Here is a 24,605-nt window from a genome sequence, read left to right as displayed (position 1 = left end):
ATGCTGGCTGCATCCACCCCAGCAAAATAACGTAGATCCTCCAAACCCTCTGCCTCCATTCATCTGGGTTTCTGCTTTCAGTGACACTCAGATGTTGCTGTTGGGCATTATATATATATATATATATATATATATATATATATATATATATATATATATATATATTTTTTTTTTAATTTAAGTATTGTCAGTTACAATATGTCAATTTCTAATGTACAGCAAATTGTTCCAGTCATTCATATACACATATATATATGTATTAACTCCTTTTCATATTCTCTTTCGTTATAGGTTATTACAAGATATTAAATAAAGTTCCCTGTGCTATACAGAAGAAATTTAGTTTTGTTAGCTATTTTTATAAATAGTAGTTAATATTTGCAAATATCAATCTCTGATGGGCATTTTTAAAGCCACATCTGGAACCCTTGCTGCAGAAGAGTCTGAGAAATATATTTTCAACCTCATCGGCTTTTGGATAGGAAGTTGGAATAAAGGCTGAGCTGGCTCACCAAAGTTGTCTGCCTTTGGGGGTAAAGAGGTCTGGAGTTTCAAGGCCCAAATAAATGTCCCAGCCCTTCAGTAGCATACTTAAAGCAACCAAAATGCTCCCATCTACCAGAGCATGGCTTGTCCTTAAACACTGCTGGACATAACCACCAACACTGTCTAAGGCATCGTCTCATCTGTTGCACACTCTCTTTAGATGTGTAATATCCTGATTAACAGGAGAAGCTGGTTTGGATTCCCAAGGTCACAGGCAGCCTTCTGCCTGACTTTGGTGTATATATGTTCATTGAAGAGTCCTCTCTCAGATCAGCTAGAGCTGCCTAGTGTGTGGTTTGCCAGAGAATATGGGTGCAGTGCTACCGACCAGAGTCCTACCAGTTATTTTATTGCAGGAAGAGAGAGAGCAAAAGAGACAGAACAGGAAGTTCTTGTCCAGCCTCAAACACAGTCACCCCCGCCCAGTGCTCTTGCTCTGGGACACAAAGAAGTACATGTCAGCAGCGATGTGGCCCCGGTGTACTCCAAAACATGGTGTGCTTGTACTGGGCTGTGTCTTTCATGGACCCTGCAAAGTTCTCGGCTTTGTGAAATGGGGAACTAAGGAACTCACACCCATGCCTGTAGCTCCCAGTGTTTGCACCCTTACGGATTTTGAGGATTTGCTGACAACTCATTCTTTTTCACCAGGTCATTTCTCAGTTACATGGCAGTCCTGTGTCTTCCTTATCAGAACTACTCCTTAAGTTCGGGATTTAGTGAAAGATACCATTTTACCCTGTAAGTTCATGTTCAGGGAGGAGGAGGAAGACAGCACAGATAAAAATTGCTGTTTTGCTTTTTTTTGTTGTTGTTTTCATAAGCCGTCTCCTGTTGTCGAATAGACGCTGAGCAAATGAATGACTGTTACACTCCCATTTGAAGGATGAGGAAAATGACACTCAGGGAGAAGAGGCAAATTTCCTGAGGTTTCAAAGACAAAAAGGGATGAGCACAGAATAATGTCCCTGCAAATTTCCTGGCTGTCATCAGCCTTGAGCTCACTGACCGAGTGCCGTGTGTAGTAGTAAAGTTGTAGCGTGCTTTTAGAAGGGTGCAGATGTTCTTGTTTTGTTGATAACATCACAGTGCTTTGTCTGGGACTCTGAAAAAGAGAAATGGGTTAGAAAATGCTGGTTTCTCATTCTTGGTCCTTCCTCACCCTCACAGATTTGGACCCTGCCATTAGTAGCAGGAATAGGACAGCCCCAGCCTTCCCGTCTCATGAGATCTGTACTCATTCATTTCATCCCTGCCTACCTGTCGGTGATGAAGCACAGTATGATTTTCATGTCCTGCTTCAGTGATTCTTGTGAAATTAGGTGTTTGAAGATAGAAACTCATGAAAGGAAACTGCTGGGTTTTTTTATGTATAAATTGCAGTAATTTTCTTAACACAGAAGGAATTTGAGGATATTCTTTATTGAAAATCAATAGAGATTTCAAGCGCATCTGTATTTCTGATGCATAGATTAAAATGACAAAATCTAGAGGGATTACAGAAACACAAGGAAGATACCAAAAGTATCTTTAAAGATCTTTTCAAAGAGTGGGCTTGTAAAGAGACTGTTAGTTGACAGAGACACTCTTCTCACCCATAGTCCCTTTCCTTAGGTTGGAAAGGGCCAGCGTTTCCCCTGTGTGAAGTCCTGGTGCTTCAAGTGAGTTGGGGTTTAGGGCGGTGCAAATGGTGCTGCCTTCAGTTTGTCCATCCTAAGTAACCCCTGGCAGTCAAAGGGCGAGTGTGTCACAATGAGATAAACCAATTGCCATGCTTTCCGGGGTGTGTGCTCATCTCAGCTCATCCCGGCTCAGGTGATGGCAGAGCAGAGAGTGGTGGCAAGAGGTCAGCCATGAGTAGCAGGGAGCAACTTGAGTCAGCTGGGACCCAAGTGGCTAGGAGTTCCAGGTGGAATTCCCAGGACTTCCCACAGCTCATTTATTCAGCTTATACTTCTCCAGCACCTGTGATGTGCTGGTGCTTCCTTTGTGAATAGAACCAAATCCCTGTCCTCATGAAGGTGACGTTCTAGTGGACATAAGAAATGAAACACGCAGAAGCAGATCCAGGTCAGGACACATGAGTGCTGTCTACTTTGGAGTGCACAAGGTGAGATCTTTTGGGAAGGAATGTATGATACAGGAAAAGGTGGGGGAGTGGATGGCCGTATCCCAGTTCTTATTTGGGTCCCTGCGATGCACATTGCGAAGTGTGGGTCCTTTGTTTGCACAGGAAGGAATTCAAGAGAGAGCCACAGTTCAGTAAAGGTAGATTTATTCAGAGAGATATATACTTCATAGACACAGTGGGCTGTTTCTGAAGGCAAGAGAAAGGCCATGAGGCATGGGGGTTGGGTGCTCCAGTTTAAAGTAAAAGTAGATACACACTCCACAGACAGAGTGTGGGCTGTCTCCCTCAGCAGAGAGAGCAGCCACGAGGTGTAGTGTTGTTAGTTTTTATGCCTTCAGTATCTTCATATGCTGATAAGTGGGAGGAATATTCCAACCGCTTTGGGGAAGGTGTTGGGATTCCCAGAAATTGGGCCAACACTCACCCTTTGACCTTTTATGGTCAGGCTTGAACCTGTCCTGGCAACTCTGGGAGTGCCATTTAGCATCCTGCTGTATTTCAGTGAGTGTGTATTGAAGCTTAAGATCTACTGGGAGTTGACTTTTCCACTGTCTTGTTGCTAATGGCTGTGTCACTCTTTTAAAGGCTATGCCCGGCCCCCTTCCCTCCTGTCTCATGAAGGAGCTCTGGACTGATTGCACAATTGCAGAGCAGGGGACAGAGTGGAAATAACTTCATAAGTGGAAAGTGGAAGGCAGTGTTGGCAGTAGAATTCTCAAGTCAATTATAAAGTAAGGGTCTTCTGTTTGCTGGGGTTGCCTGGTGTCACATTAGGGAGCTGTGAGCCTTGGGGACCTCAGTCAGTGGGTGGCTCACTGTGTATACTGTGTTGCTTCTTAGGCAGCCTGAGGACAGTTGGCTTATATGTGACCCACTCACTCAAGCAGGGGTCTCTTTGGGGATTTTCTTCATGTGAGTCTATCATGTGTCACATGGGGGACAGGAACGGCCAGTCCCAGCTTGGTCCACAGTCACCTAGTACCCTCAAGGCTTTCATCCCATGGATGCATCACCTCCCCCTGTATGGGGACAAGGGCACAAGTGGTGGGGCAGCATTTCAATGGTAGAGGCATTGCTCTACAGACCCAACACTCAAAAGCATGGACCCCTGGCCTTGGCCACATTCTTGGCTTGATGAGGCTGAGCTCATGAGACGTGGGTGCCATGCTTCCATTCTCACCAAGAGCTCTACTTTTGAAGGTTCTGGTCAGACAGCCACAAATACTCCCTAGCCCATAAACAAAGAACAGTCTCTTTCACTCGGGGAAGGGCACACAGAAGGTGAACGGATCATCCCGAGAGCAGGAGAGGCCAAATCAGTCCTGCCATCAGGGGTCTGACAGACGAGCCAGCTCAGTTCCTCTTTCTAGTTGTTTACTTGGAGGATCTGGGGTATTTGGATGACCTGCAATTGTCAGGAAATAGTACTCAAGAGCTTTGCAGATTTTCTGGTCCAGTGTTAACTTACCCCATTGTAGCTGTCGTGCAAGGAAACAAAACTTGGTGGACAACAGGCCATGGCCTCTGCTCCCTGGTGGATCCAGGAGATTACAATGTTAAGTATGACAGCGGGGGCATCATTTCTATCATGAGAGGCCAGATGGCCTTACATATCTCTCATGCTGGATGTCTAAGTTGCAGAGGGAAACTGGATTTCATCCAGCTCTCCAGCCATGGAGGAGACCAGAAGTGGCCTCCCGCATCAACTGTGAGCTCTTTGCCTCCACTGACAGTGGCATATATAGCAAAAAGCTGGGCTGCCACCTGCGTTTCCATGTAAACATCCGAGTAGCCACAGCAATGGCCTCGTGAGGGTTGGTGTGCCCAAGGAAGCACTGTGTGGGACGCAGTGAGGAGTGCCAGGATCAGACACCGGTCGGGCAGACAGACAGTGATGACATCTGTGCAGCACAGGCGCCATGGAACTGAGCCAAAGGGAGGCGGGATTTGTAGGGAATCTGGGCAGTGCCGTGTTGTTCGTAAGAAGATCCTGGGCTCTGTGTCCACGAAGTAATTGGCTTGATTCCTGACCCCAACCCTCATCTTGGGCAAATGTTTGAAGCTTTCTGTGCCTCTGTTTCTTGGTGTCCCAAATGGGGACAATAGTAGCAATTACTTCTGAGAGTCAGGAGGGCCTTTAGAGATGTCATTTCATTACGCTCACAGCAGCCCACGAGCACAGTTCTAGGTCCCCCATTTTACACGTGGCAGACGAGTAACCTTTTAATCAGTAATCACGCAGCTAAGAATGGTCAGGACCACCATTTGAATATGATCCCTGTGTCCAGATTATTTCTATTCTCACTCAGTATTACTGGAAAACTAGTAAAGTCAGAACAAACACTGCTGGGAAGTGGGTGCTTGAAATATGTTTTCGTCTTCGTCACTGTGGAGTGTTGAGTTCACGTTCCTGCAGCCCGTCCGAGGCTCCCTGCGTCTCCGGCTGCCCCTGGTGGGGTCTGCAGGGCTCTGGGCAGCTTCTCCTTGATTTCTACCCCAAGGCTCTCTGCTCTCTACAGGTTGATTCTCAACCCTGACTGCTCAGTAGAGCTAATGTCTAAAAACAAAAAAACGTGGGGCGGGTACGGCTCAGTGGTAGAGCACGTGCTTAGCATGCAAGAGGTCCTGGGTTCGATTCCCAGTACCTACATTAAAATAAATAAAGCTAACTACCCCCCACAAAATGGAAAGAAGTATTTAAAAAACAATAAAGAGTACAAAGGCCCCACTCCAGGCTAGGACACACTAAGTTTTAAAGGCTCCCAGATGCTTCCCATGTGCAGAAGGGTGAGAGCTACGCCTCTACACCTCTTCTCGTGAGCTTGTCCACTCACACTCATTAGCCTCTTGAAACAGGAAAACTACTTGGCTCAGCCTAGAACTTTCTCCTTATTTCTAGACTTTTACTTACCTACTGGACATCTCTCCTGGAGCCCACAGGCACCCAGCCAGAACTGAATCAGTTGTCTCCTCTCACGACTTGGTCCTCTTCCTGCCCTTCTTATTTCAGGGAATGGCACTCTAATTTAGGACACTGCCAAAGCCAGAAAGCTGGCCGGCAACTTTGACCTCTTCCTGTCCTTCCATCAAACCTGTGGCCTATCCGTCCACCTGCTGAAATATTTTCTTCTCTCTCCTCTTGGCGGAGCCTCAGCAGGCCTTCACATGAACCTGCCAATAGTCCTCCCTGACACTATCTTGTCTCTTTCTAGATCACTTTGCATGTCTCCTGTACCTTGGAGGCACACAGAGTCCTTTGTGATGTGAACCTGTGATCTCTCCACCTGGTTGCCTCACCTGCCTCCCACACCCTGTGCTCACTTCTAGACTATTTGCAGTTCCTGGAAGGGACCTGACTCTCTTTGGCCTCCCTCCTTTGTATGTGCAGCTCTCCAGGGAGAAATGGCCTTAACATTATACCTTCACCTGATCACTTCTAGGGCATCTCAGAACTCACCACAGTGTTTCCCTCCTCTGGGAGAGCCTTGGCTACAATTCCGGCTCTCTGCCCCGAGCACCATCTGCTGACTGTTTTCCAAGCCCTCTTAACACACCTCCTCAGCCATCATTTCACGATGAGTCCTGTGCACCTAGGAGCTCCCGGAAGCAGGGACTGTGTCTTTATTCTCTTTATTCTCAGAGCACGGTAGAGACTCAGGTATAATGGTAGAGAGAACAGTGGTTATTCTGGAATTTCTCTAGAGTTGGGGCCTAGGGGTAACTGTCTGGTTGGAAGAAGGCCTTAGGGGATTTACCCTGAAGCCACATTTCCAATTAACATTTCATGCTGTTTTTGTCTACTATTTGAAGTTACGAGTCTTAAAACAGAATGAAGCTTTCTAAAAATTACTTTATCGAAGATTGAGGAAAATGGCAATTTTCCATATTTAAGAATATTATTTTAATTTTGTGTGACTGGGGTGGTGGAAAATATAAATGGAGGGTTTACATTCTCACCCCCTCCCACCCTCAGTTCCTTTGGACAGAAGAGAGTGGGATGTGAGTAGAAGGCTTGGAGGGTGGACCGTGAACTTCTTTTAAATTGTGACAGTTTCTTCTGTTTTCTTTACTTTCTTTTTTAATGGAGGTACTGGGGCTTGAACCCAGGACCTTGTACATGATAAGCACGTGCTCTATCACTGAGCTATACCCACACTTCCCCCCGATATTTGTGTTTTTAGAGGGCATAATGCGCTGGTAGCAGATACTTTAGCATCAGACACAGTCACCTGCCTCTGACCATCACATTAATACCTTTCCCCTGAGCTAGAGAGCTAGTCTGTTTCCAAAAGTTCAATAAGTTATCTACATTTTCTTTTTTCTTAAAAAAAAGCATTAACTCATGTTTCTCTTTAGTATCGTCTATAAATAAAATGTGATTTTATTAACCATTTATCAAAGTGTTAAGGGTAATAAATATTAAGTACAGATTTCTGAAGCATCAGTCATCACTGAAGATCCACTTTCTGCTGTTCTCTCTCTCTGTTAGTCACCTTAATTCTTGAGTTCTGGAAGCGGCGCCAGGAAGAACTTGAGTACAAATGGGACACGTTTGAGCAGCAAGAACAAGTCTGGCCGGAATAGGAGGCGCCGTGTCCCCACGTGGAGATAGATGAGATTACCCAGGAAAAGCGGGCGCTGTTTAGATGCACATCAGTCTGTTAAATTCTGGACTTTTCAGCTTTGGCTGCATGTTTGAATCACCAGGGGACCTTAAACAATATTGGTGCCTGGATTCCGTCACTGCAAACTCTGATGGTACTTAGTGGCCTGGGGTGAATTCGGCATAGGGAAGTTTTAAAGCTCCTCTGATTATCCTAATGTGCAGCCAAGGTGAAGGAGCACTGCCTGGAATGGTGGACACAGAAGAGAAGTCTGGTCCTTCCTTCATAATAACAGTAAAAAGGGGAAAAGTAAAAGACTGGTATAAGCGTATAAGAAAAGAGGCCTTGATTTGTATCATTTCACAACACCAATAAATAAATGAAAAATATAAATTAGCTGCTATGACATAGATGTAGAAGGAAAGACACATTGGTTCGTATAGTTGACTCCCATTTTTTCATATGTGCCTTCATTATTGCGGCCTCCTTTTCGTCGTAGACTAGGTGCCCCTGTGTCTTGAACTAAGTCCCGGTCACTGCTCCCCCTTCCGGTTGGGATGTGCACAAAGCAGTATGGCTCTCATCCTAAAATCAGAGAAAGGGTAGAAGAAGCAGGGAAACCTTTGTTGAGGTACCATCAGTGTTTGAGCAGTGTTTGATCTTGGCATTTTACATAATTGGAAATAGAAATTTATTGCTGCCACTACTGATGCAAAATTAAAAAAAAAGAAACTATATATCTTGGTATCAACATTCCAGAGCTATGAAAAGATGATTTTTTGAGTCATCTGTAATATTGCTTCTTTCCATCAGCTGAGATAATTTAGAGCTGATGATTCTTGCAGTCAGCAGAAGCAGGACAGTAGGCTGTGAGCTTGAATAACTCTTGGAAAGATAATGCTTTTACTAGGAGCGTCTGAAAATGTCTCCAAATATAGATTTAATAAATTGAATCACAGATGTACAGAATGTTGGCACTGAAAAGCTCTGGAGGGAGCAGGTCAAACTCCTCTTTATATAAATGTAAAAAAATGAGGTTCAGCTACCAATAGAAAGTGACATTTGTCTTTTACAATGTAATAAGCTTCTAATAACCCCCATTATGAATATTTCCCATTGTTTACAACTGAAGATGGGGGTAAAAGCATATGTTGTTGAAAGACTGCACATTCAGAGATGAAAGCTGAAACTTAGACAAAATTAGATGTTCATAATGCCTTTGAGTCCTGAAAAACAAAAACGTATCATATTGGCAGCATTCAAAAAAAAAAACTGAAGAAAAAAATTTTGGTCATTTAAACTGCCAATTTTAAATTTAAAATTGCCAGCTAATAATTTTAAATTTTCATTGGAACATGCTTAATGAAAAATTGAAGATGAAGATTCATTTCACTTTATCATTCTTCCTTATTTAAAATATTACCTATTTTTTTTTTTAGTTTTTTAATTGAAGCATTTTACTTTACTTGTGAAAGCATGCTTCATTATTTAGAGAGGCCAGCATTGTGGTAGTGAGACCTTGGGAATGAACTTGCCTAAATTCATATTTGAACACAGCAGCTGGCTTCTTGAGTGATCTTGGACAACTTAACTTCTCTGTGCCATAGTTTCCTATAAAATAAGAATAAGAGAGTTGCTTCTTCATGACTGTGGTAAGGATGGGTCAAAGTAATGTACAGAATCTACTGGGAAGACTTCCTGGCACAGAGGAAGGACCATGTACTTAGTTACAGCTATTATTATACTTTATCTGCTTTTATAATCCAGGTAATTCTTGAGTATTAATGATTTCATCTCTAAAAAAAATTCTAAATATAAACTCTAAAATGGAAACTGTAAAACTTCATAGTTGCAGCTAATTAACACATAAAGCTCAACCAAGAAACACACAGTGGAGACCAGGTAGCTGCAGACCCCTGTGATACATTCTGTACTGCACAAACTCAAAGCTGTCAATAACATCACTTCTGAAATCTAAGGCAAGCTCAGGAATAGAGCTTTACAGCTTGGACTTGTCAGGTACTAGACCCCTAATCTCAGACCATGGCAGGGAAACAGTTTACTGTTCACATGTGCATTTTCAAAAAATAGTATAGAAATGAACACTGTATGTATTTTGTTGTGTGTTTGACATCATTAACGAAAAGAAAGGAAAAAAAAAAACAGGAAAAAACCCATGCAGTTACAAATAAGGAGGCTATGTCTGAAAATTATTATTTTTTAAACTATGTTTAGGATTTAGTGACCAGTTAGGAGAAAAATCATTTCATTGGTGTAATCCCTTGATTGACTAAACTTGTTTTTTTAATTAGGAAGAAGAATGTGTTCCATTTACCATCTGGGGAAAGTGTATACATATAGCCCATTGTGCAAGTGCTCTTTTTCTGGGTAAGAACCTGCCACAGACTTTTAAAATCTAATGTGAAATGCTGAGAAAACTGAAAGTTAAGCTGGGAACTATGTAGTCTCATAGAGAAAACTTTTTCCAGAGAACATCTGAGCCAATGCAGGGCGCCACTCTGGAGGTTCCACAGTCTCTTCTGCTCACAGTGATTCCCCCAATTCTTTTCACCTCATTTGTTCAAATCAGATCAGTGGTTGAGGATTCTCCAGGGTCTGATTAAGAGATCAGATGGAGTCATTAAGAATTCTAAAATTTTCCAAGTGTAAAAACCAGGGTAAAATATCTAAGAATATCCTAACAAAAGGAAAGTAGGAACTATCAAAAAATAAAAGTAAAACTACTGAAAGATATAAAAGATGCTTTAATCACATGATTCTAGGTTAAAAGATCATATCTCCAAAATATCAGAATTTATAATATTGACTTGGGTTTTTTGTGAATAAAATCATATTAGTAATATAATAATTCATATGTTAGTGAGAGTTTTACTATTTCAAGAATAGCCAGATTAGAAAATAGGACAGGAAGTCCAGATATGGGCTCTGATATCAATAATTTAATATAAGTGATGGAAGGCATTACAAATCAGGGAGATAAATAAAGGTTATTCAGTGAATGGAAAAATTGTTAGCTACTTGGGGGGAAAAGAAAAGATTGAAATCATACAGTGAACCATATATTGTGATAAATTCCAGAAACATTTAAAATGTAACAAAATTAGAAAAAACTAGAAGTAAATATGGATGAGTATACAACCTCTAGATGAGCAATAAGTTTCAGAGGAAAGTATACAAAGATTTCCATGCATCAGAAGCATCCTAATTTTAAACAAAACACCAGAGGATGTTATTTGTTTACAAATCTGACAAGGGGCTAATTCCTTCAAGATATAGAGAATTCAGATCACTTGAAAGGTAACATCAAAAAATCTCAGGAGCGTAGAAAGCAGAGAAGATGAACACACATTCACAAAGGAAAAATATTGATGCCATACTCCAATGGTAATTCACTCAGTGCACATGAAAATGAAATAGTTTTCCACCTCTCAAGTGACACAGCTCTGTTTATGAGGATGAAATGCCAGTGATCACCAATCCCATGCCTAGGTTACTGGATATTTTTTGTGAATTATGGTTGATTTACAATGCTGTGTTAATTACTGGAGTACTCCACAAACCTTTTTAGAAAGCAGTCTGGCAGTTCATATCAAGAGTCAATAATATTCATATGCTTTAATCCACTAATTCAGCTTTGAAAAACTTTTAATCAGGAAGTATTTCAAAATGGAAGGGAAAGTCAGTATGGATGCAAGTCACAGACATACTTTTATATGTATATATATATATATAAAATCTCAGCCAAAATATTCTTCCAATCCTTCACAAAGTAGAATAGTATGCAGCCATGAAAAAGTGTGTCCATGAAAATATTTTATGACATGTCAAAGTGTCATGCTTATGATAGGCTTGAGAATAAATTAATATATAAAATGATTTGTAATATACAAACAATGCACCATTCTGAAGGGATTATGTCTAAAGGTAGAAGCATTTTTCTTATTTTATTTTTTATTCATTTTCAGAATTGAAGTCTTTTGATTGTAGGTGACTAAATCAATCTCCAATATGTTTAAACAACAACCAAGAAATGGGGATGCATTGGGATTATTGGTTCCTGTAAATTAAAATCTCAGGTCTGAGGTCTGGCTTCAGTCAAGGAGAGATACTGTAGCCCAGATGATGTCATGGGCTTGTTTTGTCCTGTATTCATTCTGTGTCCAAAGATGTCCCAGCATGCTGCTTCTAGGCACTCAGCATCCCAGATCACACATCCATCCAAACCAAGAGAGGTCTCTTTTGGCAGTTTCCTCTCTTGATAGAGGAAGCTTATCATTCACATGGGCACCAGCACGTATCTCCTTACATAATATTGGCTCCTCCTGGGTTATTTGCCAATTCTCAAGTCATGTGCGAAGCGAATAGCATAAGGGGTATTATTTGTCTAAAACCAAATGAAATCTGCCTCTGGTACTACAGAAAGAGTGGGTCAATCGAGCTTAAATCACAGAACTAAAAACAGAAGGGAGGTTATTTATCCTAAAGCAAATTCTGGGTCCTCTTCTAAGACTGGGGACAGATCCAGGACAGCAATTCTGTCCACTACTGAGTACTTTCAAATTTTCTTTAATGAGAAAATATTAAAGTTATGATCAGAAAAGATGATAAATAAGAAGAAACTTGAGGAAGGAGAATGGAAAGCTTTCCTGTTTCTTAAGAAATATTGAACCCATTAAGTGCTTGGAAGATAAATGGAAATGTGTCAAGTTTGTAAAAGTTCTAAAATGAATTAGAATTGATTTCACAGACCATGTAGGAGACAGTGCTATACAGTTAGTGTGTCTTTAGGCTCTTTGAGTGTTTCAGTTCTTTCACTTAAAAGTGGCTTCATTTGGGGCAAATTGCATCATCTCCACGTGGCTCTATTTCCTCATCTGTAAAAGAGAGATAATATTACCTTCCCCACAGGGTGATTGTGAGGATTTAGAAAAGTAGATGTGTGCTGAAGCAATAGTAAGCATTTAAAGAGTCTTAAGTATTATGATTACTTAATACATAATTAAAAAATATTATGCAGACTTTTAAAAAATGCATACTATTTAAATGGCCTATATGTGCTGTACAAGAGAGGAAGGATTAATATACCTTCTATAATACATTTTTCTCAGCATTAACTAATTTTCACATTTAATCACACACACACCAAAAAGTTATTCCTTTCACAAGCATGAAGCCTTAACTGTGAAGAAAAGGATGATGAAAGAGAGTAGAGGAGAAAATAAAATGATTTCTCTACAAACTGATGGCTTAAAAACTAAGAAAAACACCTTTTTAAGACTTTGGTCACCATATTCATTGCTAGTACTTTGGTAGAGGTTTTCACATGCCTGTGGTTAATGTTCTAATTTTCTTCACAATTAGTAAATCATTGACTCATCACAATAGTCCTATAAATAGCTACCATTATCCCCCATTATATGGGTGAGGAGATTGAAGCCCCTAGAGGTTAAGAAATTTGCACAAGGCCCCACAGCTAGCATTGGAGCTGGGATCCAGATGCAGGAGTCTGGCTCCTGGAGGGGCTTGTAAACACTCCCTCTGCTCTCCCCTGCAGGTGTAAGCCAGCCTCCCGCTATTACTGTAAATAACATGATATGGTTCATTTAGTCTTAAAATTCACATTCTTTGTAGCTTTCTCTCTGGGGCAGCCAAGAGGAGCAGCCAGGGACACTGAGTACATGCTTCTGGACTATGTCCAAGAAGGTAGATGGAAGGAAAACAGTTTAAAAATGGGATCTTTAATGTGCATTCTTCAGTGGCCAGAAAAAAACCTGCCTAGTGAGGAACTGAAACCCTATCAGCCACGTGAAAATTATGCTTCAGACACCCCCGTTGTCCTTGGGTCGACACAATCAGAACTACAATGGATCAGGGACATGAAACTTTTGCAAATGCAGGGAGTATGAATACCTGACATTTTAAGATCTCAAGGAGTATGAAAAACATGTGAAGCTTTCATCAGCAGAGACCTGCTGTCACTTCCACTATTTCCCTCAGGGCATGTCCACAGCTTCACTGGTCCTATTGAGAATGAAGATGACAGCTAGCACCTGCTCACCCCTGAATCAGTGATAGGTTCTCCATTGAAAGGAAGCATATCCCCTTCATTGGTTATGACTAGTTCATAACCTAAGTAATTCTATAGATGTAGAAGGGATATTTTCATTGGTTCTGCTATCACAGACTTCTCTCCAAAAGAACATGCCATCAGTTACTCCATTTTCACCCATTTAAAGATATACTTAACAGGCTTCCTTCTTTAGTACAGTTTTAGGTTTACAGAAAAATTCACAGAAATTGGAGTTCCCATATATTCCTTATGCCCTGCACACAGCTGCTCCTGCTGTCAGCATGTTACATTAGTGGATGCACCCATTCTTTTTGACATCCTTCATTCCTCCTCCCCTAAAGTTTAATATGCCTGATATTCACGTCTGTTGTGATATTTACATGTGATTTACATCACTTCTCACGTTTATGTGAGGTTTACAGCACATGCATGTTGTCTGTTTAAGCGTGGGTTGCGGGCAATTTTTCTGTGTAAAAATACGATCATTAGTGAGTCTCATGCTGCTGGGTTTTTGGGTTGTCAGGTCCAGTTGACCATTGCTTGAGTTATTGGGATCATTGTCTACGGACTTTCAGTGTTCATTGTATTTTCTGCAAAATTTCCCAAGAACCTGAATGGAAGAGACCCAATCCAGAAGTACCTGACTGTGCAGGTGAGCCACGCCCATCACTGCTTCCCTCATCAGTTTTATCATTATTGTGACCCTGAACACCATATATGAGAAAGTGGCAATCAAGATGAATGACTCTGGTAAGCTCCTACTGCAGCTGAGATCATTCCTACACCAGTTTTAGAACCAGGTCAAAACAGAGACTATCTTTTAGACACTTCAATTTCAGTACATTACAGTCTTTAGGAAACTTCAAGTGTGAACTTATTTTCTCTAGCCTATATGAGAAGTGAATTAGCTCCAGTTTTGCATTAGTAAAAGACAAATAGTAAAAGACAAAGGAAGCTTTAGAATGTCCAAGCCCTGTGTAAACTTGTCAGTGCTTAATAATAATTTCAATTACATTAGATCATGTACCCTATTGTTGAAAGTAAATAGTCTCTGTATTGCAAATAAGTGGAAGAGGGTCATGGTTCCAGTGGCAGATTTGCTTGTGTGTTACGGAGAGGACAATTAATCACACTGTTTTGTGTCTTCCCCCCATGCTGTTCCTGTTAGTGTAGCTCTATTCTCATCAGCTGTGGCTTCTATAATAAATGTTTCTTCTCTCTGGCTTGTATCCCAGCCAGCGGCTTAGTGGCCCAAGTTAAGTGCTTCCCACACGCTGCATGTGGCTGGGTGGTTCTCCCAGTGGTCTGCTCAGTGGTCATCTTCTGAAAACACTAAGGCCAATTCAAATTCTGTACTTGGAGGATGACCCGTTTTATGTTCCCCAAATGCTTCTAGCAAGTTGCCCCGTGTTTTGTTTGTTTTCTTCAATAGTCCTACCTTTCTGCCGTTCAGGGAGGCAAGAGAATATCATTTAGCAGGATGTTTAGAAGTAGCTTTCTGTCAACTTACACCTCACAGAGGATAGTTCTTGCCCATTGGATACTGTTGTGCTTATAAATTTTAAGGAACGGGTGACTTTTTTTTTTGGCCTTGTGGGATATTGAGTTCATAGTGGGAGGAACCCTTACAACAGTGTGTACACTTGGAATTAACATACTAGCTATGTTAAGTAATTCAAAACAGCTTATATGAAAACAGTGTGAATTGTTTATATATATATATAATATATATATATATATAATATATATACATACATATTTAGCATGTTAACTCATGTGTCCGTGGCTTTGATTAGGGTCTGAAAGCCGTTCGCAGTTTTACAGACTTAACTTTTGTTATTCCAGCTGCAGAGCTCCCAAGGACCAGACTGACTATGAGAACAACCCAGCCATGAAGGTGTTCTTGTTCCAGGTTGTCAACTACTCCTCCTCGTGTTTCTACATCACATTCTTTAAGGGCATATTTGTGACTTATCTGGGAGATCTGGTGTATTGGCTGTGAAAATACAGAAATGAAGACGTGTGAATACAGCTTTGTGTTCTGACAGTCTAACCTGTGTCAGGTTTTCTTAGTTGCCCAATGAAGAGTGTCTTTAATCTCTTTTCCTTAGATTTTTTAGGCATAAAATAATGACTTTATTTCATGTTAGAGCTATCTAAAATTTAAATGAGATTTTCTTTCCAATATTCCAGTGTGACCCAGGTGGCTGTCTCCTTGAGTTGATGACACAGCTGACAATAGTAACTGGAGGACAGTCCATCTGGAATAACATACAAGAGGTGTTAATTCCGTGAGTACTAAGTCATGTGATCTTGAGGTGAGAATGGCCCACCCATCCACGTCATTTTCCTGCGTACCCATCTCTACAACAGGGGAGATTCTCTGCTTATTAAAGCTTTCCAGATAAGATGATCCAGCCAACAGTGTAAACGTAACTGCTGTTTAATAATTATGCTTAAATACCTTCCTTTTTATGTTTAACTTAAATCCTCAAGTGCTATAGTTCCTGCTTATTAGCCCATCACTGGGGACTGAATGATCAGAGCTCTTTGAGAGATGGCCCCTTCTGGGGCCGTGAACTAGGTTTTCCCACAACTTCCCACAACTTTCTCCTCCTTTTATACATGCATTTAAAGATCCATGACAGGAATTTGTTGAGTGCCTTTTGTGTGCTAGTCACTGTATTATATGTTGTACGTATATGTGTGTGTGAATGTGTGTCTGTGTGTGTGTGTACAATTTAATCACCCAAACAATTCTTATTCTTATCTTCCTTTTGCAAATGAAGATCCTGTGGCTTAAAGAGGGTAAATGATTTGCCCAAGCTCTCATTGCCTATAAGAGACCACTGTGGGACTCAGATGTAAGACCCTATCTCACAGAATCCATGTTCTTCTAAGAACAGAGACTCTCTTGGGTTTCTAAGGCACATCGTTACATAATATTTTAAGAGACACGTGTCTAAAATAATAACTACAGAGATTTTGACTTACTGTTCTCTTCCTAAAAAAGAGAAAAACAGATGTTAGCAAAGGTCACACTGTCCTTTTGATTTTCACATAAGCCCAATCCCATGTCAAAGAGGACAGTCCAGTGTTATCTGCAATTTCTGAACATTTCAAGGAGCTTACTGTATTCGCTTTCTGTTGCTGTTGTAACAAGTATCCCCAAACGTCATGGTAGTAGGAAAAAAAGAAAAAGTCTCCACTAAACAACACAAATGTAACCTTGTAGGGTTTTTGAACACAGAAGACTGCTGAAGTCAAAGTATTGGCACGGCTGTTTCTGAAGTTCTCAGGGGAAACTGTATCTTTGACTTTTCTGGCTTCCAGAGGCCACCTGTGTCTCTTGGCATGTGACTTCTTTTCTCTCTCTCAAGGTCAGCATGGTAGTGTGCCTCTGACTCTGATCTTGTGGTCACATCTCCTCTCCTCTCTCCCCTCTTCTGCCTCCCTTTTCCTCCTTTAACGACGCTGGTGATTACACTGGGCCCACCTCTATAATCCAGCTCGTATCTCTTAGAGTTGACTGGCTAGCAACCTTAACCGTATGTGCAACCATAGGCCCCTTTTGCCAGGGAATCTGACCTCTTCCTATGTTCTGGGGATAAGGACATAGACATATTTGGGGGAACATTTTTCTGCCTACCACACTAACCTTTTTAAGATAATTTCTAGCTTTGAGTTTCTGTTCTCATGAAACTGTTGATCTCTCTTCTGTCTTGCCTTCCACACCAGCATTCTGCTCCTGGCCAACCTAACTGCAGAGCTTGCCGCTCTCTGTGGTGTCCCCCAAAACCACTTACACAAGCAGGTCTTACCGTCATTTGGAGCATGGAGGAGAAACTCAAACAACTTCAATTTTGAAATAAAAAACCTCCATCATTTTAAAATATTCCATGCCACTTTAAAAAAATTTATTTTTTTAACTTCGATTTTTAATTTTTAAACTATTTTAAACTTTGTAACTTTTTTAAACTTTACTTTTTTTTCTTATCATCCTTCATTGTAGGCTCCAGAAACCTGATCTTCTGCCCACCGCATCCAAGTCCCCTTTCATTGTTTCTCCTCCCTTCCCTAACCTTCCTTCTCTCTCCCTTATTACCAAGTTTATGTTCATTCTCTTTATAGGGCAGTTAAATTATTCTTTCTTTCTTTCTTTCTTTCTGTTTTTGTAAAGTGAACACCTTTGGGTGTCAGTGTGTCCTTCCACATTTCTTCACAAGGGCTTCATCTTTCAGCTTCAGTATGGATTACTGGGGTCTGTCTCTAAACAAAGGCATTTCCCTTGTCCCCCAGCTCACCATGCTGCTCAAAAAAAAAATTCTGATTTCTGCTGTGAAATTAATCTTTTTTTTTCCATACTGTGCAGTAGACAACTCTTACACTGAGCTCACAGTCAGATATTTCCAGAGGAGTAAAAGTAGCTCATGTGTAAATAATACTACTTTTCTCTGTGAAAAGAAATAGATCAGATAGAGGAAATACTTAACACAGATTACTCAAAAGCATTTCCTGAAGGAAATAGGTAAATTATTTAACACTAAATTTTGTTGAATCTGGTTATCAGTGAGGTACTTTTAACAATCAAGGAGAAGGATATATTTCCTAAATAGTTACTGAGCAATTCAGGTGAAATGAAACTTGCTCACATGAACTAGTATAAAGTAAAGGATGCATTACACTATCTGTGGCCTGTTTAAACGTTCACTTAAGTAAACACATTGTTGTAGGTTCCAGTGAGCTGAACTTTGCCTCCATGTATTTCTACTATGGGCTAAAATATTTAGGGATTATATTTTGAATTATGTTTCCCTTGTTTGAAAACCAGGAACGCTGAATTGTAGCCAAGTTTGAGGGTGGCTTGTGTTTTCCTCACTGCCTCTTCTCTTTGTATAATGTGCCAGTTTCCTTCTTATTATTTCATATAAAATCCTAACATACCAAAGATCTATCAGTTACTCTTGGTGCACCAAAACTATACCCATCCTCAAAAATACATAGGAAGGGAAAAGAAAACTTATCAAAGTTAGCAACTATTTTCATGCTATTTAAATATGTCTAAAGGAACATAATGAAATGAATTTCACCATATCTCACCTGCCTCCACTCCCACAATCCCATGTGGGTTTCTTGAGTAGGGTTCTGGGAGCATATGAAGAAGGACAATGATGCTGTGATCCATGCTCCTTCTGGGGTCTCCCCAGCACTTGGATCGGCACCTGGTATAAATTAGGTCTCAGTGCGAGCCAGCTGAGTGAGTGAGTGACTCACAGGCATCGAATGCGTAACATCAGTGAATTAACAGCATTCTTTGTAGGACTCAGAGAATAAGTTGAGTGCCCTGTGGCCTTCGAAGCCTCATATACTATTTTGATGTTGGGGTCATTTCTGGGAATGTTATTCTGTACTTGACAAAAGACTAGTACAATTCCAGGGTTAAGCAACTTGCCCTAGGGAAATTTTATGATAAAATATTAAGAAAAATAGTTAAATGCCCAAAATGACATAGTATTGTCCTTTGGTGTTTAGATGATGTATGGCTGTAATTTTCTTACATTATATGTTTTCCACATTTTCCACCATGTGTATGCACCACTATACAATAAGAAAAAGCAAATGTTTAAAACAGAAAATCTCTCATCTCCAGATATGATTTGGGTAGATGATGGGTCAGAAACAAATAATAAGACAATCTTAAATACATGTGTCCATAATTCATTCTTTAAATTCAGGAACAGGAAACTCAGGAATGAAATAGATTAAGAGAATCAAAGATATTATATTCAAGAATAACAAGAAGGAGTGTCCTCAACAGACATGGTGATAATCTATAATTCAGGGATTAAATGTGATAATGAAGGTACAAAGACAACTTGAAGTAGAAAATGCCACGTGGCAAGCACTGAGTAAAAGGCAATTTACTATGATTATGCCAATATGTGTGGTCAATTCCCAAGCAAATGATTGCGTGACCCCTGCTAGAGGGAGAAAGCTTCCAGCCTTGGCTGGGGAGGGGGAGGGATCCAGTGTCTGTATTTTTTAAAATGTCTACAGGTGCTTCTCGTGTGAAAATTGATATCCCTGCACGAGAACCATAACCCAACAGAAAACCCAAAAGACCGAGGACAATGATGGGTTGACTACAGCCCAAACTTTTCTGCCTCAGATGAGTGGTTCCACTCAGGAAGACTGAGCAAGAGGCTCAGAGTCTTAGCTAAGGACAAGCAAGTTGAGACTTCTAATACGACCTAATGCCATCGACAGGAGGAGGGCAGTTCAGCACAAGAAGTGAGCGCCAGTTGAGTTAACATGCAAGTTTCATCCTGGATCCAAACCGTGATGGATTTTGGTCCTGGAGGGTTAAAGACCTGCTTCCCTGGGACATGGACCGGATTCCACAAGAGGCTGAGACAGGAAGTATGAGGCAGAGAAAAATTCCCCCAGAAGACTCCCGAGCCTGGGTGCCAGGAAGGGTGATGGACGAGCGCGGTCCCACCGCCACTCGCACCACAGGGCTCCGAGGGGCTGTGGAGCTGTGCGCCCCCTGCCGGACCTCAGACCTGCCTGCAGCGCTCTGGGCTGTGGCCTGAGGAGCAGCTTCAGCAGCAGGCTGTCCCCGTAATTCTCGTAGGTGCTGCAGTGACCCCCACCCCTGTGGCCACGGTGTTCCCAAGCCAAGGGTCTAATTGACTTCAACCCTATTTACAGGTGACCACAGCCGTTTAGCCTGTGCTGCTCAAAAGGAAGGCCCCACATGAGGCTTTGGTGTGTCAGGGGTGTTGCTAATAACTGGCCTGCTTTGAATCTTTTCATCCTGGCAGCAGCCTGGGCAGTGGAAGTTTCATCTCCCAATTTTATTTCAACTTTTTTTGTTGAAAGTATAGTTGGTTTACAATATTGTGTTAATTCTTGGTGTACAGCATAGTGATTCAGTTATACATACATATATGTATATTCCTTGTCATATTCTTTTTCACTATAGGTTATTAAAAGTTATTGAATGTAGTACCCTGTGCTATACAGTAGGACCTTGTTATTTGATGCAAAAATTACTAAACAAACTATTTGTAGACCAAACCTAGCCATGTATATGACAGAGTTGAGTTTATCTCAGGATTTAAATGTGGTTTTGATCTCCGGGATCTCTTTATCAACCTATCATAAGTAAAGAGCCTCTGGACCACTTCTCAGAAAAATGTTTCATAATCATAAGATTTAGAGAATAAAGAAGGAAGATAATTATACTGAAAAGCAGATATCAAAATATAGAAATCAGCATTTGTGTTACACTAGTATCTGAATCATTGGAAGAACGTGTTGAATAAGAGGATCCATTGGTGGGTCTACTAACCACAACATTCTGCCATAGCAGTGAGTGTAAATCATCTTCTGAGATCTTCAACAATTGCATTTTGAATGTAAATAAAGTTAAATACCAAATAAGCCTTGAAGTGTGGATTCAGATTCAGGAGTATCTTGAGTTCATATCCCCACCACTTCCCAGAGCTCCCTTCTCTTCCCCTAATGTCATTGAAAGAAGTGGGGAAAGTTTGTGAACCGAAGGGCATGTTCCATTGCAAAGAAATCTCGTAGCAAACCTGGGAGCATGGCCAGTGAAAGGTTAACGCTGAGATCAGAGGCAGTGGGAAACCAAGCAGGGACAGCTCTTTACAAGTCACATCATATACTCTGTGAGTGCCCACGTGTGTACGCATAAAGACGTGTGGGCATATATGATGTATACACCTGCCTTTCGTGTGAAGCCGCCTAACTGTCCAAATTTGAAATCCATCCAAACGTGCAGTGCAGTCAGACGAAGCTCAGCCAGACTCTAAGTTGTCTGTTGTTGCTCTGTCTCTTCTACTGAACTCCACGAGTAAACCATGAGCCAGCTCTTGCTTTCAGGGACAACAGCTCTGTAGGCTACAGGTCCATGCCTTGTTTCACTGCCAACTCCAATTTCCCTTCAGGACAAATTACCATTTGAAAAAGGGGGAAGCATTCAGTTTTTCCACAAGCCTCTGAGTGAGGAAAAAATATAACTTTAGAGACAGTTCTGTGGGACAGCATCCAGGAGCAGGCAGAGCACTGGGCTTAGTCGAGGATGTGTTTCTTTCAAGCTCTGCACTGACTGTGAGGTGGCATGTCACTTCTTCATCCCTTGATTTGTTCAGCTTAAATTAGGGTCTTGGACCTGTTTGATCCAACGTTAGAGTATCACTTTCTGCTCGGTGACCCTCCATGACTCCGCAAATCCTTCAGAGGGAAAAATACCCACATCCTCACTGCAGCCTCTTAGGCTCCAGCCCCCAAATCACCACTTATTTCCTATTCACTCTGGCCCACACCAATCTCCATGCTGTCTGTCCAGCGTGAGGGACCTCCAGGCCTGTGACCACTGTTCCCTCTGCCCCCCCTCTGCCCACCCCTTTGCCTCCATCTTTGTCTTATTCAGAGGTCACTGCCCCAGCCCCACTCCTCCCTACACACATTCCTCTCCCTCCTTTATTTTCCTCCGCAGCACTTATCACCAACTCACAGACCCTGTATTACTTTCTTTTACTTATTTTCTCTGACGATTTTCAGACTGAAAAGGCCATGGTGGATAGTAGCAGAGAAATGGGGGTAAAAAAGACAACTGAGGAAAGCTATCTTCTAAAAGCTAAAATGCCCACCTGAAAAGGAGGTGGGAGATAAATTAGCAGTAGTCGTTACAGTTTTGGTAAACACAAGGTACGTAGTCAGGACTAGTTTTCACATTATTTGGGGGTAGGGAGGCAGCAATAAAAAGAAATTTATCCTGAAAACAAGAAATTGAATTCTTGGGAAGATGATGTGTTCATCTTAAAATGTCAGTAATACCTTTATGACCTTGGTCTGATAATATCCTGCCTTGTAATTTGATCTGTTTGGCAGCTGGGTCATGAATCTAATGGTGCCACAGTTTCGGGAGCAGAACAGACCACCCCACGATGGGAACGGGACAACCATCCGTATCCCATGGGCAAACTGGGGTTATTTTATGAATACCCTGAAATGAGTAAGTCATCAGTGGAGCTTTCTGTGTTTTCGGTTATACTAGAGTATGTTTTGGGTCTCAGAAGCATCGGTTACCGAGCCAAACAATGAGCTACCATACCGAAACGGAGCCCGCTTTTCTCAATTAGATGCATTTATGCAGTCAGGCTTTCAAACAGGGTGCATGTGTATCTTTGTCAATATTTATGTTGTACAAAGCTGAAGATTTACTGCCAAGGAATGAAATGGAATACTCATTCAGGTACGTCTCCACCATTGATTCTCAGATCCTTCTGGTCATGTCTTCTAAGGATGAACTCAGAACCGTTACTAGACGTGACTCAGCTCGGGCTGTAGCCCATGTGGCACAGCTGTTGGCTGATATCCTTCTAAACAGAGTCATGTGAGCCAGCCAGACTGTGCAGAATGCCCACAAGAGCATTCTGCCTTATGGCAGCAAGGTTCACAGGGTCACCCCTTCCACATTTCACACCAGCCTTTCACATTTTTCCTATTTCTTCTCACCGATGGTTTCTTCCTGGTTCCTTGAATGACCTCCTGGCTCATCACTGGCTTGAATTTAGGATGAATTTGATGACTTGGAATATCGGTTGAGCACAGATCCCCTCCTTCTCCAATGTCTTTGTCCATTTCTGTACATTTGTCTGGGCTCTGTTTCTCTTTGGTTGAACTTGGTTTTGAGCTCTCGGTTGCCTTTAAATGGTTGCATCTCAAAATAGATTTCCATAGGAAATATCTTTTCTATTATGCATGGCACACTTTTGTCTACTAGAAGGCTGATGATGTGCACGTTTTGTATCTGAGCCTTTTCAGCTCACCACTGCCTTGAATTAATTTTTTATTTTTTTAAGCTTAGCAGACAGGAAAGGATTTTGGTCAATAGGCTTTGCATTTCTATATGCGGGTTCATGTCTGCAAAGGCACCCCTTTTTCCTTCCTGTTTATAAGTCTACAGATAGTGGGAGTTTTCTTTTTCCAAAATTACATTCTATATATAAAATAATTGATTTTAAAATTATATATTATACATGGAAACGCATCTGGTTCCCTCGGTGAATGAAAGGTAATTTTGTGGCATCTTCATTCAGCTATTCTTTGTGGCCTGGTGTCTGATTTGAGTTTCATCTTTGCTTTTGTTGTGTTTAGTGACCAGGTTCCATTAAGGGTGCAGCTGCTGTCCCTGGTGTAGAAATTATGTTCATTTATTCTGCTTATTTTAAAAAGGACTTTAAGCCAATGACTTGTTATTCCAAAATGAGTCATAATTGTAAATATGTCTTATTGGGTCTATTATCAGCATTAATAATAACAACAACATTCTGAGGGCAGCATATCATTTTGTATTTTAACACACACGAAAAAAGCCTTGGAAAATAGTTATTGTTCTAGTTAAGTCAAATAAAGTCATTGAAAGGAAAAGTTGCATGCTTTTGGGAGAAATTGATAGGACTTTAAGAACTTTATAGTCTCATTAAAATATGAGGTAAATAATTCAGCCTCCCCCTGCCCTGCAAAACAGGATGGAGTAACAGCTATTCTAGAAAGATTATTCAGATTTATTCATTTTCCTATTGTCTAAATAATACCTAACGAATTAGAAAATTCAATCCATTTCTGAGAGTAGGCAGTCAGTTATTCTGTATTCAACGCTGGAGTGAAACATATTTTGTGTTCTTTTCGTTCATGGGAGATAGAATTTCCAAGTGCTTTTAGAATTATTTTTGTTCCTCTAAAACAAAGTGCCTTTGGTTGTGATCTCCTGATCTCAGTTTCCTCCTACCAATTTCCCCATAATCATTAATGACACCCCACCTGCCTTTTTAATTATGCCTCTTAGCTGCTGAAAGGGAACACCTTCTGACAGATGACCCTGGAACCCTCCACCCGTGCTTCGTTAGGCTTCGCACCCAGCCACCATCCCTAGTCTCTTTCACCTGAAGTGTCTTTCTCTGCTTTTCTGCCTGTTAGGGCTCTTGCCAAGCCTTGGCAGGAATCCCTCCACATTTTAGAGATTTTCTGCTCTCCTCTTTAGGCATGAATTGCACTTGATTCTTGTCTTGATGGTGCGTGGTCGTGTCCATGTCCATTGTGCTCCCCGGCTGGACTGATCCTGTCGGAGGCAGTAGTCAGGCTTTTCATCCTCCCGTCCATGTCAGGAGCACCACAGCCTGGACCCTGGTTCTCATACGTG

The 24,605-nt window shown here is 41.3% G+C and overlaps 1 long non-coding RNA gene and 1 other non-coding gene across 2 annotated transcripts in view; one reads left to right on the top strand and one right to left on the bottom strand.

Annotated features, from left to right (window-relative positions):
* LOC116279565 (uncharacterized) overlaps positions 1-7,411 on the top strand; it is a 48,604-nt gene extending 41,193 nt beyond the window's left edge. Inside the window, exon 4 of the long non-coding RNA XR_012077794.1 lies at positions 7,167-7,411. This is a non-coding gene — a long non-coding RNA (uncharacterized lncRNA). The remainder of the gene's footprint in view (positions 1-7,166) is intronic.
* Positions 6,760-6,831, bottom strand: TRNAD-AUC (transfer RNA aspartic acid (anticodon AUC)). The gene has a single exon. It is a non-coding gene; the product is annotated as a tRNA-Asp (tRNA).
* Positions 7,412-24,605: the final 17,194 nt, after the last annotated feature.

This window comes from Vicugna pacos, chromosome 11, assembly GCF_048564905.1.
Source record: "Vicugna pacos chromosome 11, VicPac4, whole genome shotgun sequence".
NCBI lineage: Eukaryota > Metazoa > Chordata > Mammalia > Artiodactyla > Camelidae > Vicugna > Vicugna pacos.
The sequence above is the reverse complement of the archived record's forward strand: the minus strand, read 5'-3'. Positions and strand labels throughout refer to the sequence as shown.